The following is a 14,872-nucleotide window of genomic DNA, read 5'->3' as shown; positions in this document are numbered from 1 at the left end:
GTAGACAGAATACACGAGTCAGAGAATCAAGGGGTGGAAGAAAGAGCACCCCTGCTCATCCTCATACCCCTGCACCCTGGCAGCCAGCAGCCAATGCCATGGGGAAACAAAAGACCAGTCCCTCAAGGGGCACCAAGAAGGTGAACAAACTCTGTTCCTGAGTTCCTTGGGGACCAGACAGAGTGGCCTCTAGCAGAGACCACAGCTTTGCTTGGCTTTCTTCCCCTGAACTCGTCTGCTTCGCTTGCTCTCCTTCTTAGAGCATCTTCTCAATCAATCACTTCCTCAAGAATCCTTGTCTCAGGCTCTGCTTCTAGAGAGTCAACCTAAGATAGTGCTGATTGGTCATTTTTACTCAATTAATGTCATACTTCCCCAGCCCTTAAATATTCTCAAATAATAAGATTTCTAATGGCCATATGATGTTCTATTATATGAATATTATGTGGTTGTTCCTGAGTTTTCACTATTATAAATAATTCAGAGAAGAACATGATTGTTGCTGAGCTTTTGTAAATATTCTTAATTATCTTTTTAGGTTAAATTCCTATGGGTGAAGTTACAAAGTCATGGTTCACAAATATTTTATGGCTCTTAGCATAGATATCACGAACTTTGGCCTCCAAGTGGACTCTACCAGTTTATGAGTCAACAAAGAGAGCAACTTTTTTTTTCATTTTTGCCAACCCAGAGAATAATGATTTTTTAAAGTATTTGCAAATTTGATCAGTGACTGATTATCTTAATGCATTTTACTTTAGTTACTTGGCAGTTTGGCTATTTGTATTTCTTTGGTGAATTGTCTATTCAAGACTTTTGCCCATTTTCTTATTGATGTATTTTCCTCACAAATTTCTTTTTTTCTTTTCTTTTTTTTTTTTTTTTTTGAGACAGAGTCTCACTCTGTTGCCCAGGCTGGAGTGCAGTGATGTGATCTCAGCTCACTTCAACCCCCATCAATGGGTTTAAGCAGTTCTCCTGCCTCAGCCTCCCAAGTAGCTGGGACTACAGGCATTGGCTATTTTTTGCATTTTTAGTAGAGACAAGATTTCACTGTGTTGGCCAGGCTAATCTCAAACTCCTGAACTCATGTGGTCTGCCTGCCTTGGCCTCCCAAAGCGTTAGGATTACAGGCATGAGTCACTGCACCCTGGCCCCTCATTAATTTATTTGAGCCTTTTTGTAACTGGTTGAAAGTACAGGGAACTTTCCATTGTAGATGTAAAGAGCACCACACAGCTTTTCACAGAGTGCAATGACAGGGTAGAGGTACCATGACCCTGTCCCTTCATTTTACAAGAGAAGAAACTGAGTCCTAGGGGTATCCAGGAAAATCTGGCATTGATTGAGCCCAGGCCTCATGACTCCAACAGAGTTCTTGCTCCACTACCTTTGTCAGAAGTGAGGGCTAAGAGTTGACAGAATAACAGCCACTATTCCCAATCCAACACTAATTGTGCACTTAGTATGTGTCATCTTTGGTGCAAAGCACTCTATGTATATGATCTAATCTTCTCAAAACCCCGATAGATATGTGCTATTATAGCCGGGCGCGGTGGCTAATGCCTGTAATCCCAGCACTTTGGGAGGCCGAGGCGGGTGGATCACGAGGTCAAGAGATCGAGACCATCCTGGTCAACATGGTGAAACCCCGTCTCTACTAAAAATACAAAAAATTAGCTGGGCATGGTGGTGCGTGCCTGTAATCCCAGCTACTCAGGAGGCTGAGGCAGGAGAATTGCCTGAACCCAGGAGGCGGAGGTTGCGGTGAGCCAAGATTGTGCCATTGCCCTCCAGCCTGGGTAACAAGAGCGAAACTCTGTTTAAAAAAAAAAAAAAAAAGATATGTGCTATTATGACTAACACTTTACAAATAAGGAAACTGAGTCACATAGAGGGTGAAAAACTTGTAGAAATCATCCATTCTAGGAACACTTTGGAAGAAGGAAAAGAACATTCCCCACGAATGTGCTCTAACATAGTCATGGCTTGTGCCTGGTACAGTTCTTTTCCTCTTCCCTTTCCTCCTGCTAAAGTCATTCTGTGCACCCAATTCTGTAACTTGCTTTTCTTTCACTCTATGTTTCATGTTGCTCATGGATTTTATAGCCATCATTTTAATGCCCTGCATAATATTCCTTTGTTGAGCAGATGCTAAATTCTTGAATTTAGTATTCTCCCACTGAAGATGTTGGAAGAATTTCTGGGGACCCCTGCTGTCTCCCCTGCAATTCTCCCTGGCTTGCTAATTCCCTCTTCACTTCATGCCTTGAGTGAAATGATACAAATTTAACTTGCAAATTGCCTAAGGATGTCTTTCATAATTGGAGGCATCTGTAAATTATATGCAAATACGTGTGCAGCCAGGCAAATTCTTCCCAATGCTTTGACCTTAAGAAAAATCTAGTGGAGATGAGTGTGTAAGTGGTTAAAAATTTCTTCTCTGAGCCTCAGTTTCTCAGTCTATAAAGGGGTGTACTAACCTGCTTTTGTGGGCTGCATGTGTGAGATTTTAAGGAGAAATTGCATAGTATAGAATTATAAAATGCTGGTACCATTCCTTTTGAAACTATTCCAACAAAAGAAAAATAAGGACTCTTCCCTAACTCATTTTTGAGGCCAGCATCATCCTGATACCAAAACCTGGCAGACACACAACAACAACAACAAAAGAAAATTTCAGGCCAATATCCCTGGTGAACATCGACGTGAAAACCCTCAATAAAATACTGGCAAACCGAATCCAGCGGCACATAAAAAAGCTTATCCACCATGATCAAGTTGGCTTCATCCCTGGGATGCAAGGCTGGTTCAACAAACACAAATCAATAAATGTAATCCATCACATAAACAGAACCAATGACAAAAACCACATAATTATCTCAATAGATGCAGAAGAGGCCTTTGATAAAACTCAACACCCATTCATGCTAGAAACTCTCAATAAACTAGGTATTGATGGAACATATCTCAAAATAATAAGAGCTATTTATGACAAACCCACAGCCAATATCATACTGAATGGGCAAAAGCTGGAAGCATTCCATTTAAAAACCAGCACAAGACAAGGATGGCCTCCCTCACCACTCCTATTCAACATGGTATTGGAAGTTCTGACTAGGGCAATCAGGAGAGAGAAAGAAATAAACAGTATTCAAATAGGAAGACAGGAAGTCAAATTGTCTCTGCAGATGACATGATTGTATATTTAGAAAACCCGATTGTCTCTGCCCAAATCTTAAGTTGATAAGCACCTTCAGCAAAGTCTCAGCATACAAAATCAATGTGCAAAAATCACCAGCATTTCTATACACCAATAATAGAGAGACAGCCAAATCATGAGTGAGCTTCCATTTACAAGTGCTACAAAGAGAATAAAATACCTAGGAATATAACTTGCAAGGGATGTGAATGTCCTCTTCAAGGAGAACTGCAAACCATTGCTCAAGGAAATAAGAGAGGACACAAACAAATGGAAAGACATTCCATGCTCATGGTTAAGAATCAATATCATAAAAATGGCCATACTGCCCAAAGTAATTTATAGATTAAATGCTATCCCCATCAAGCTACCATTGACTTTTTTCACAGAATTAGAAAAAACTACTTTGGATTTCATACAGAACCAAAAAAGAGCCCAGTTAGCCAAGACAATCCTAAGCAAAAAGAACAAAGCTGTAGGTATCACACTACCTGACTTCAAACTATACTACAAGACTACAGTAACCAAAACAGCATGATACTGGTACTAAAACAGATATATAGAGCAATGGAATAGAACAAAGGCCTCAGAAATAATGCCACACATCTGCAACAATCTAATCTTTGACAAACCTGACAAAAACATGCAAGGGGGAAAAGATTCCCTATTTAATAAATTGTGTTGGGAAAACTGGCTAGCCATATGCAGAAAACTAAAACTGGACCCCTTCCTTACACCTTATACAAAAATTAACTCAAGATGGATTAAAGACTTATTATAAGACCTAAAACCGGCCGGGCGCGGTGGCTCAAGCCTGTAATCCCAGCACTTTGGGAGGCCGAGGCGGGTGGATCACGAGGTCAAGAGATCGAGACCATCCTGGTCAACATGGTGAAACCCCGTCTCTACTAAAACTACAAAAAATTAGCTGGGCATGGTGGCACGTGCCTGTAATCCCAGCTACTCAGGAGGCTGAGGCAGGAGAATTGCCTGAACCCAGGAGGAGGAGGTTGCGGTGAGCCGAGATCGTGCCATTGCACTCCAGCCTGGGTAACAAGAGCGAAACTCCGTCTAAAAAAAAAAAAAAAAAAAAAAAAAGACCTAAAACCATAAAAATCCTGGAAGAAAACCTAAGCAATATCATTTAGGACATAGGCATGGGCAAAGACTTCATAACTAAAACACTAAAAGCAATGGCAATAAAAGCCAAAATTGACAAATGGGACCTAATTAAAGAGCTTCTGCACAGCAAAAGAAATAATCATCAGAGTGAACAGGCAACCTACAGAATGGATGAAAATTTTTGCAATGTATTCTCACAAAGGGCTAATATCCAGAATCTACAAAGAACTTAAAAAATTTATAAGAAAAAAACAACCCCATCAAAAAATGGGCAAAGGATATGAGACACTTCTCAAAAGAAGACATTTATGTGGCCAATAAACATATGATAAAAAGCCAATCATCACTGGTCATTAGAAAAATGAAACTCAAAATCACAATGAGACAGCATCTCATGCCAGTTAGAGTGGTGATCATTAAAAAGTCAAGAAATAATAGATGCTGGCAAGGCTGTGGAGAAATAGGAATGATTTTACACTGCTGGTGGGAGTGTAAATTAGTTCAACCATTATGGAAAACAGTGTGGCGATTCCTCAAAGATCTAGAACCAGAAATGCCATTTGACCCAGCAATCCCATTACTGGGTATATACCCAAAGGATTATAAATCATTCTACTATAATGACACATGTACAGGTATGTTTATTGCAGCACTGTTCACAATAACAAAGACTTAAAACCAACCCAAATGCTGATTAATGATAGGCTGGATAAAGAAAATATGGCACATAAATACCATGGAACACTATGCAGCCATAAAAAAGGATGAGTTTATGTCCTTTGCAGGGACATGGTTGGAACTGGAAACCATCATTCTCAGCAAACTAACCCAAGAACAGAAAACCCAGCACCACATGTTTTCACTCATAAATGGGAGTTGAACAATGAGAACACATGGACGCAGAAAAGGGAACATCACACACTGGGACCTGTCGGGGGTTGGGGGGCTAGAGGAGGGATAGCATTAGGAGACATACCTAATATAGATGATGAGGTGATGGGTGCAGCAAACCACCATGGCATGTGTATACCTATGTAACATACCTGCACATTCTACACATGTATCTCAGAACTTGAAGTATAATAATAATGAAAAAGGAAGGAAATTAGTATTTCAAAGAGATATCTGCTCTCCCATGTTTATTGCAGCGCTATTCACAATGGCCAAGGTTTGGAAGCAACCTAAGTGTTCATCAACCCAAATGATAGACTGGATAAAGAAAATGTGGCACATATTCACCATGGAATACTATGCAGCCATAAAAAAGAATGAGTTCGTGTCCTTTGCAGGGACATAGATGAAGCTGGAAATCATCATTCTCAGCACACTAACACAAGAACAGAAAACCAAACACCACATGTTCTCACTCATAAGTGGGAGTTGAACAATGAGGACACATGGACACAAGGAGGGGAACATCACACACTGGGGCCTGTCGGGGGTGGGGAGCTAGGGGAGGGATAGCATTAGGAGAAATACCTCATGTAGATGATGGGTTCATGGGTGCAGCAAACCACCATGGCATATAGATACCTGTGTAACGAACCTACACATTCTGTACATGTACCCCAGAACTTAAAGTATATTTTTAAAAAATGACAGAACAGATTAAGTTTTATAAATGTAAAGCAGGCACAGATAATCAACATCAGCAAAGAAAAACAACACTACAAGGTAAAGATATTACAAAGAAATGTGTGCAAAACATTTAAAAGGCTGGATGAACTAGCCAAATCCTTAGAAAAACAAAAATTTCAAAACTGACAAAAGAAGAAATAGAAATCTGAGTGCTTCTATGACTATTAATAAAATTTAATCCATAATTAAAAATGTGCACCCCTGCACTCTATCACTTCATTACCAAAATCCAGACTCAGGTAGCTTATCAGGTGAATTTTACAAAACATTTAAGGGAAAAATAACATGATTTTAGGAAAACTCTTCCAGATTACTTAAAAAAATACTTTCTACCTCATTTAATGATGCTAGAATAACTCATAGCTGTAAAATTTTTAAACAAAATATCAGTCAATCAAATACAGCAACATGCAAGAAGGATAATACATTCTGATCACATTTATTCCAGGAATCCAAGGTTGATTTAACATTTGGAATTGATCAATTTATTTTACAACATTCACAAAATAAAAAAAATAAAATAATATGATTAGATTTATGGATGTAGTAAAAAGATTTAGTAAAATCCAACATCTACACATAATAAAAAGTCTTAGCAAAATAGAAATGGAAAGGAGCTGATGTGGTTTGGCTGTGTCCCCATCCAAATCTCATCTTGAGTTGTAACTGCCACAGTTCTGACATGTCATGGGAGGAACCTGGTGGGAGGTGATTAAATTATGGGGGTGGGTCTTTGCTGCTCTGTTCTTGTGATAGTGAATGAATCTCACAAGATCTGGTGGTTTCAAAAATGGGAGTTTCTCTCTACAAACTCTCTTTTTGCCTGCTGCCACCCACGTAGGATGAGACTTGCTCCTCCTTGCCTTCCACCATGATTGTGAGGCTTCCCCAGCCACGTGGAACTGTGAGTTCTCCATTAAACCTCTTTCCTTTGTAAATTTCCCAGTCTCAGTTATGTCTTTATCAGCAGCATGAGAACAGACTAAAGCAGAAGCTTTCTAAATAACACAAGGTATTTATATACTTACTGGTAAAATGTTGAAAACTTTTCCTCCAAGATTGAGAATGAGACAATTGTGCTTGCTATAACTACATCAATTTCATATTATACTAAAAGGTGTAGTCTATGTAATAGGGCAGGAAGAAATATAAATGTATAAGGACTGGAAAGGAAGAAGTAAAAATTTTCATTTTTTTGTAGTAGGTATAATTTTGTACATAGAAATCTCAGAAGAATCCACAAAAAGAATTAATAAATAAATTAGCAAGATTGTCATGTACAAGGTCAATATGCAAAAATCAATTGTATTTTCAAAATCAAGAAGAAAACAATTCAAAAATACAATTTAGAACAATATCATTAAGATCAAAGCTTAGTTTATGCCCTGCCTCCTGAGGGTAGGCCAAACTTAGTGACATATTTAAAGAATAGAGAGAAAGGTAAAAATAGTAACTTCACAGTGAAGAAGAAATCTGACAAGCACCACCTTAACCAAATGATAAAGGTTAACATTATCACTGATATCATATGGTTAGCTTGTACCCCCTAATATAATGTAACTTTACATCTGTATAATCTTTTAAATAAACCCGTATTACCAGTCCAATAATGAGGAAAACATCAGACAAATCCAGATTGGAAGACTTCTATGGGACACCTGATCAGTAATCTTCAAGATTGTAAATGTCACAAAAACAAAGAAAGTGTAAAGAAAGACACAGATTCCAGACGAAGGAGACACAACAACTAAGTGCGATGTGGTTTCTTGGATGTGTTCCTATAATAGAAAGAGGTCATGTACTGAAAAGAGTAGTGAAATCCAAGTAAAGCCTGGTGTTCAGTTAATACTAATGCAAGAAAACGTGGTACATACACACAATGGATAGTAAATAATGAGATCCTGTCATTTGCAATAACATGGGTGAAACTGGAGGTCATTATGTTAAATGAAATAAAGACACAGAAAGATGAAGTTTGTATGTTCTCATTCATTTGTGGGAACCAAAAATTAAAACAGTGGAGTTCATGGACATAAATAATAGAATAATGGTTACCAGAGACTGGGAACAGTAGTGGGGTGTGGGAGGTAAGTGGTGATGGTTAATGGGTACAAAAATATGGTTAGTTAGGATGAATAATATTAGTATTTATTAGCACAGCAGAGTCATTACAGCCAACACTATTTTATTGTACATTTAAAAATAACTAAAAGAGTATATAGAATGTTTGTAACAAAAATAAATCATAAATACTTGACTGATAAAAAATTATGAAATCCTATAAATTTAAGGGGTACCAAGTACAGTTTTATTACATATATATATCATGTAGTGTTGAAGTCTGAGCTTTTAGTGTAACCATCACCTGATTAGTGTATCTTGTACCCATTAAGTAATTTCTAATCCCTTACATTCCTCCTCCTACCCTTCTAAATCTCCAGTGACTATTGTTCCACACTCTATGTCCACGTGTACACATTGTTTCACTCCCAACCATAAATGAGAATATGGAGTTCTTGACTTTCTGTTTCTGAGTTGTTTCACTTAAGATCATGGCTTCCATTTCTATCCATGTTGCTTCAAAAGACATGATTTTATTCTTTTTTTGGCTGTATAGTATTCTATTGTGTGTGTGTGTGTGTGTGTGTGTGTGTGTGTGTATGCACCACATTTTCTTTAATCATCTGTTGATTCCATATCTTTGCTTGAATAGACATTTCTCCAAAGAAGGCCTACAAATGGCCAACAGATATATGAAAAGATGCTCAATGTCACTAGTTATCAAGGAAATGCAAATGAAAATCACAAGGAGATATCATCCCACACCTGTGAAAATGGCTATTATAAAAAAACAAAAAAGATAAGTGTTGGTGAGAATGTGGAGAAGCTGAAACCCCTGTACACTGTTGGTGGGAATGCAAAATGGTGTAGCCGCTACGGAAAACAGTATGGAAATTTCTCAGAAAAATAGAACCACCATATGATCCAGCAATTCCACTTCTGAGTATTTATCCAAAAGAATTGAAATCAGGACCTCAAATAGATATTAGCCTTCCTATGTTAACTGAAGCATTATCCACAAAATGTGGAAACAACCTAAATGTTCGTGGATAAGTAAATGGATAAAGAGAATGTGGTATATACATACAATGGAATATTATCCAGCCATTAAAAAGAAGGAAATCCTGCAATATGTGACAATATGGATGAACCTGGGGGATACTGAGCCAAGTGAAATAAGCCAGTCACAGAAATACAAATACTGCATGATTCTTCTTATATGAGGTATCTAAAATAGTCAGTCATTGAAGCTGAGAGTGGAATGGCAGTTGTGAAGGGGCAGGTAGAAGGGGGAGTTGGAAGTTGCTCATCAACAGGTGTAACATTTCAATTATGCAAGATGAATAAATTCTAGAAATCTGCTGTACAACATTGTGCCTATAAACGACAACATTTTAGTATCTTAACACTTGAAAATCCATTAAGGAAGTACATCTCATGTTGAGTTTTTAGCATAAATAATATAATAATACTGATGAATACTGATGCCTTTCCAGTGTTGTTCATTCCTGGGTGCTTGAGCCAGTTCAGTTTAGTGTGCAGAATCTTCCTGACCCACCGTATTCCATTTTGGAAATTTTGGTAGGCAATATCGAACGGAAGTATGGTTTTGGTTCAGGCTAGTTCAGTGGGTGGTTTTGGAACTCCGCTTGTGTTAGTTAATGCTGCAGTAAGATGAGGCTTCTCAGGGGGCACAGCAAATGAGTTGGTTCCTTTTCGTTGTGTTTCCCGGGCCCTTCTGGCTGTGTATGACTCCTCCAGCTCCAATTCTGCTCTCTGGTCTCCGTCCTGGCTTGAAAGCTGCTTGGGTGCTCATTCCTTAAGGAATTCCATTTGGCTCCTGGTCTTGGGATCCTCGCTGAGCTGGAGCCTCTTTCAGCACCCTCCTCCTGTGGGACACAGCCACACTGTTGACTCAGCAGTCAGCATCCTCTATTCCCCAAGGCGTGAGCCTGCAGCATACCCACACTGTGTGGTCCTTCTAAAGGCAGCCATCTGGCCCTGACCCTGAGAGGAGAGAGGAGGGCTCTGCCAGCCTACCCCAGAGACTTGTAGTGTGTTTGGAGCCTGATGCCAACGTGGGGATGCATTTCTCTTTGTAAATGAGTACAAAGCTAATGAGAAAAACAAAAAGAACCCAGATTGCTTTTCTGAGAGAGGAAAAGAAAATTGTCTTCAGGTCTCAGAGGGCTTGTTATTCAGCTAACAGAGATCAGGTGTCTACATATTTTCCATCAGACTATAAAATGCATAAGCCTTGGACATCAAGGGAAATGCCATGGATTCCATGGGAGGTGGCAGCAGTGTGCCTGAGTGCTGCAGTGTGTCATAGCGGGAGCTTTGACATCAGGTAGTGCCTAGCTCTTCTTCCACTTACTCACTGGGTGATCTGGGATTCAGGCTTTTCTTTTTAACAAGGGGCTTATCACGGTGCCTATTTCATGGGGGACTGTCAGGAGGATTACATCAGATAACACACAGGACCATGGCGTCTGACATGCCGTGAGTGCTCACGTGTGTCAGCCTGTGTTGTTAGTATTGTGGCCCTCATGATTTTTTCCTCTGTGGTCAGAACTTGGGCATCCTCTGCTCTGTGTCTGAGTAGGTGCTTTGCCATTAGACTTTTCTGGTGTTTATTTTTATTTGGTTGTGAGGTATTCATTTGCTTAAAATAAATTCTTCCTAAGGTGTGTCGTCACTACACCATGGCTCTGCATGGGGGGAAGAAAGCAAGAATGTATGCATGTGTGTGTGGGGGGATGGCTGTGAGGGATGCAGGGAGATGGAGTGAGACTGGCTCTGCCGAATACATTGATCAATAGGTGAAATCGACGTGTTCGCAAAAGCTACAGGCCCTGCTGGGTGAGCTGCTTTCAGTGACGTCAAGAAATGTGTCTATTTCATTACTCTTCTTCTTGGGATGAGGAATGATTCCAACGTCACCTTCAAACCACAGCAGAATAGCCTGGGAGTGGGAAGGTCATGTCATTCCCTCACTGTCCTGACTTTCTATCCAAGGGGTAAACCTTTGGGGGTTAAAATATTCAACATAAACCTTGGAGCTTCTTTGCTTCAAAGAAGGGAAGGAAACAAACGCATTATTGAGCTATGAGCATTTATTAATTCACTCAATATTTATTGTGTACTTAAGTCCCTTTTTTCAGCACTATGGGTTTAGCAGCAAATGAGACAGACTCAGACCCGGACCCCACCTTTGTGCCGCTGAATGTCAGGTGGGAGAATGACATCAAGCAATTGTGCCCTGTGATGAGCACAAAGTTGTAAGGGTCAGGGGTGCCTTTTCTGAGGACTTAGAGAAGCTGTGGCCAGAAGGGTAAGTGGGGCCGTCCAGGAGAAGGGGGACAGGGAGGAGAGCACCTTGGCAGGAGGAAGTCCTGCAGGAAAGGCCCTGAGTGGAGGGGGCAGGGTGCTGGTGGCCAGAGCAGGAGAGGCAGGAATGTCCAGGACAGAGGGAGCTAGAGGCTCCTGGGCTTAGCAGGATGCACGGGGAGTCATGGTGCAGTGCCTGGTCTTTGTCCTGAGGACCCAGGAAGGGAAGTAAGTAGAGCAAAGTGATCACATTTACCCTGGGAGAGGACCACTCTGGCTCCTGTGTGGATAATGAATGACCATGGGTGAGCTGAGAGAGGGAGACCCTTATAAGGCCTCTGTGATGTGTAGGTGACACGTAGTGGGAAGCAGACTCTAGAGGTACAGCAGTGAGGAGTGGGCGGAGCTGAGGGGAGTGAAAGGAGATTGACAGTTGAGTGAGTCACTGAAAGTGGGGGCTGAGAAGGAGGGCAGAGTGACACCAGGGTCTGGGTGGGGTGGGGAGTGGTTTCCCCAAGGTGGGGACACAGGAAAGAAGGTAGGTTTAACAGGGGGATGCAGCTCAAATGTTCAATTTTGGACACACTGAATTCTGAGCATACCAATGAGACAGCGAAATGGAGATGCATGTAGCAGGTAGATACATGAGTTTGCAGCTAAAAATAAATCTGGGTTGATGATAAGGTATTATAGGCACCTCTTTTATTGGATGGAGCCCAATGGGTGATTTGATTCTTGCCAGCATAGCGTCATGAACAGGGGATGGGGGTACACCTAAAGCTTTCTGCAAGTAGGTCCATCTTTCTCTCTGCGTGACCTTCAGCAATTCATCTAGCCTTTCTGCGCTCCCCTAGCCTCAGCATAAAATGGTGATAGTTATGTCTGCTTCTGACTACCAGTAGCACATGTTTGAGGATCCATTAAACTGAAAATAAAACACGTGGGGCTCATGGAAATAAGAACTATGTTAAAACAAGGAGTTATTATAGTTGTGCATAAGCCAATGAAAAGCAGAAATACAGCCCCAAGGCTCAGTATTGATTTTGGTCCCGGGTGCTTCCCATGGCTGAATAAATCTGCCATTTCTCCCCCCGAGTGCTGGCGGAGCTGATGGCAGGTCTCCAGCTCCCAGCCTCCTTGCCCTCGCTCCAAGGTTATGTCCTTCCTTGGCTCAGGCCAGCTCCAGCACGACCACACCTGCCTGTGCCCCTCTGGTCACCCTTCCCAGGCAGGGGATGGCTATGGGGAAGATTCCAGTTGTGAAGTTGGAGAATGGCTAACAGCAGATGCCCTCTGATTAAACTGGGGACAGGTCCCCGAGGAAAGTGGAACTTGGATCTGCAGAACAAGGGATTTAAGGACAGAGGAAATGGCCCTAGACAAGGCTTTCATACTTCAGGACGCATTAAGGGTTTATGGAACTTGCTTCATGTGTTGAACCACTGGCTAATATTTATTGAGGGCCCACTGAATGCCAGGTTCTGAGATTAGCCCGGGGATACAGGAGTAAAAAAAGACAGTGTTTGTGCTCTCAGAATTAATATTCAAATTGAGGAAGAGAGAGATAATAAAGGAATAAAATGCTCTTAAAGGAAGGACTGAGCAACCAGATACAACAAGAGAGAATACGGATGTGGCTGGGAGGGAAGTATCTATTTTAGTAGGTGTGGTCAGGGAAGGCTTCAGTGAGATGGTGACATTTGAGTGAGACCTGACAGCTATGAAGGAAGGGAGAGGGAAGAACAGGGAGAGAAGACTATGGGCAGGGGGCCTGGCCAGAAGGGAGGACCTGTGGGGCCTATGCTTGCTAAGTTTGCAGAACCATGAGAAGAAATGTGGCTGGAATCTAGGGAAAGAAGGGCAGAGGTAAGGGGCTAGATGGTGCAAAGCTTTGTGAGTCGTGGGAGGAAATGTGAATTTTTGTTTTGCTGTCATGGCAAGCTATTGAAAGGTTTTATGCAAGGGAGTGATTTCTGTTTTAGAAAGCTTGCTACATAGGTACAATGGAGTACTATTCGGCCATAAAAAGAATGAGATCCTGTCATTTGCAACAACATGGTTGGAACTGGAGATGATGATGTCAAGTGAAATAAGCCAGTTGTGGAATGACAGATATCACATGTTCTCATGTATTTGTGGGATCTAAAAATTAAAATAATTGAACTTATGGACACCGAGAGTAGAAGAATGGTTACCGGACGCTGGGAAGGGTAGTGGGGGGGTTGCAGGGAAGGTGAGGGTGGTTAATGGATCCAAATAAATAAAAAGAATTAATAAGACAGAGTATTCGATAGCACAACAGGGTGACTATGGTCAATAGGTTAATCACACATTTAAAAATAACCGGGCCAGGCACGGTGGCTCACGCCTGTAATCCCAGCACTTTGGGAGGCTGAGATGGGCAGTTCACGAGGTCAAGAGATTGAGACCATCCTGGCCAACACGGTGAAACCCCGTCTCTACTAAAAATACAAAAAAATTAGCCAAGCGTGGTAGCACGCACCTGTGGTCCCAGCTACTCGGGAGGCTGAGGTGGAAGAATTGCTTGAACCCTGGAGGCGGAGGCTGCAGTGAGCCAAGATTGTGCCACTGCACTCCAGCCTGGTGACAGAGCAAGACTCCATCTCAAAAAAAAAAAAAAATAAAAATAACTGAAGGAATGTAATTGGATAGTTTGTAACACAAAGGATAAATGCTTGAGGAGATGGATACCCAATTCTACATGATGTGATGCTTATGCATCAAACATCTCATGCACCCTGTAAATACAAACACCTACTATGTACCCACACAAATTTTAAGAAGAGAAGATTCTCTTGAAAAAAAGGTTGCTCTCACCTTAGGGGAATAATGAGTTGCAAGGGAAAGGAGAGAATCAAGGAAACCAGCCAAGAAGGACTGCAGTTCTCTGCGTGAGAAGTGATGGTCTTGTGAACTCAGGAGTGTCCGTGGAAGTGGGTGGCTTCAGCGGGTGTTTGAAAGTGGAATGGACCCCCCTTCCTGATGGATGGGAGGTGAGGGGCGAGGAGATGGACGAACTAGAGATGACTTGTGGGATTCTGGCTTAAGCAGCCATATGGTTGAGCATACATTCACTGTAACAGAGATGAACGGAGAACACAGATGCATGGAGGAAATCCAGACTTCTGTTTTGGCCTGGTCACAGGTCTGACGTGTCTGTGGGGCATTGAGGAGAGGTAAAGTATGAAGCTGGAGGTATAGTCAGAAGTCATTGGAATTTCCAGGCTGGAAGTGTACCTGGAGGGTCTCAGCATAGGACTGCACTCGGGCAGGGTTTTGGGGGAAGAGCAGAGGGCTGGATCTGAGCCCCGAGAAGCCCTGGAATATCATCAGGAATGACGGTGGTGGGTGGGTGGTTGGGGGCGGGGACAGAAAAGCCAGCAGGGCTGGAGCCACAGGAGACAAAGGAAACTGGTCAGAGGCCACCATATTGGGGAGGATCGAGGGTACCCACTCCGTCTGGTGACTTGGAGGAGGCTGCTGATGGTGACAAGTCAT

Source organism: Sapajus apella, unplaced genomic scaffold (assembly GCF_009761245.1).
Source record: "Sapajus apella isolate SASKATOON/1434 unplaced genomic scaffold, GSC_monkey_1.0 scaffold71, whole genome shotgun sequence".
Taxonomy (NCBI): Eukaryota; Metazoa; Chordata; class Mammalia; order Primates; family Cebidae; genus Sapajus; species Sapajus apella.
This window is presented reverse-complemented; position numbering follows the sequence as displayed.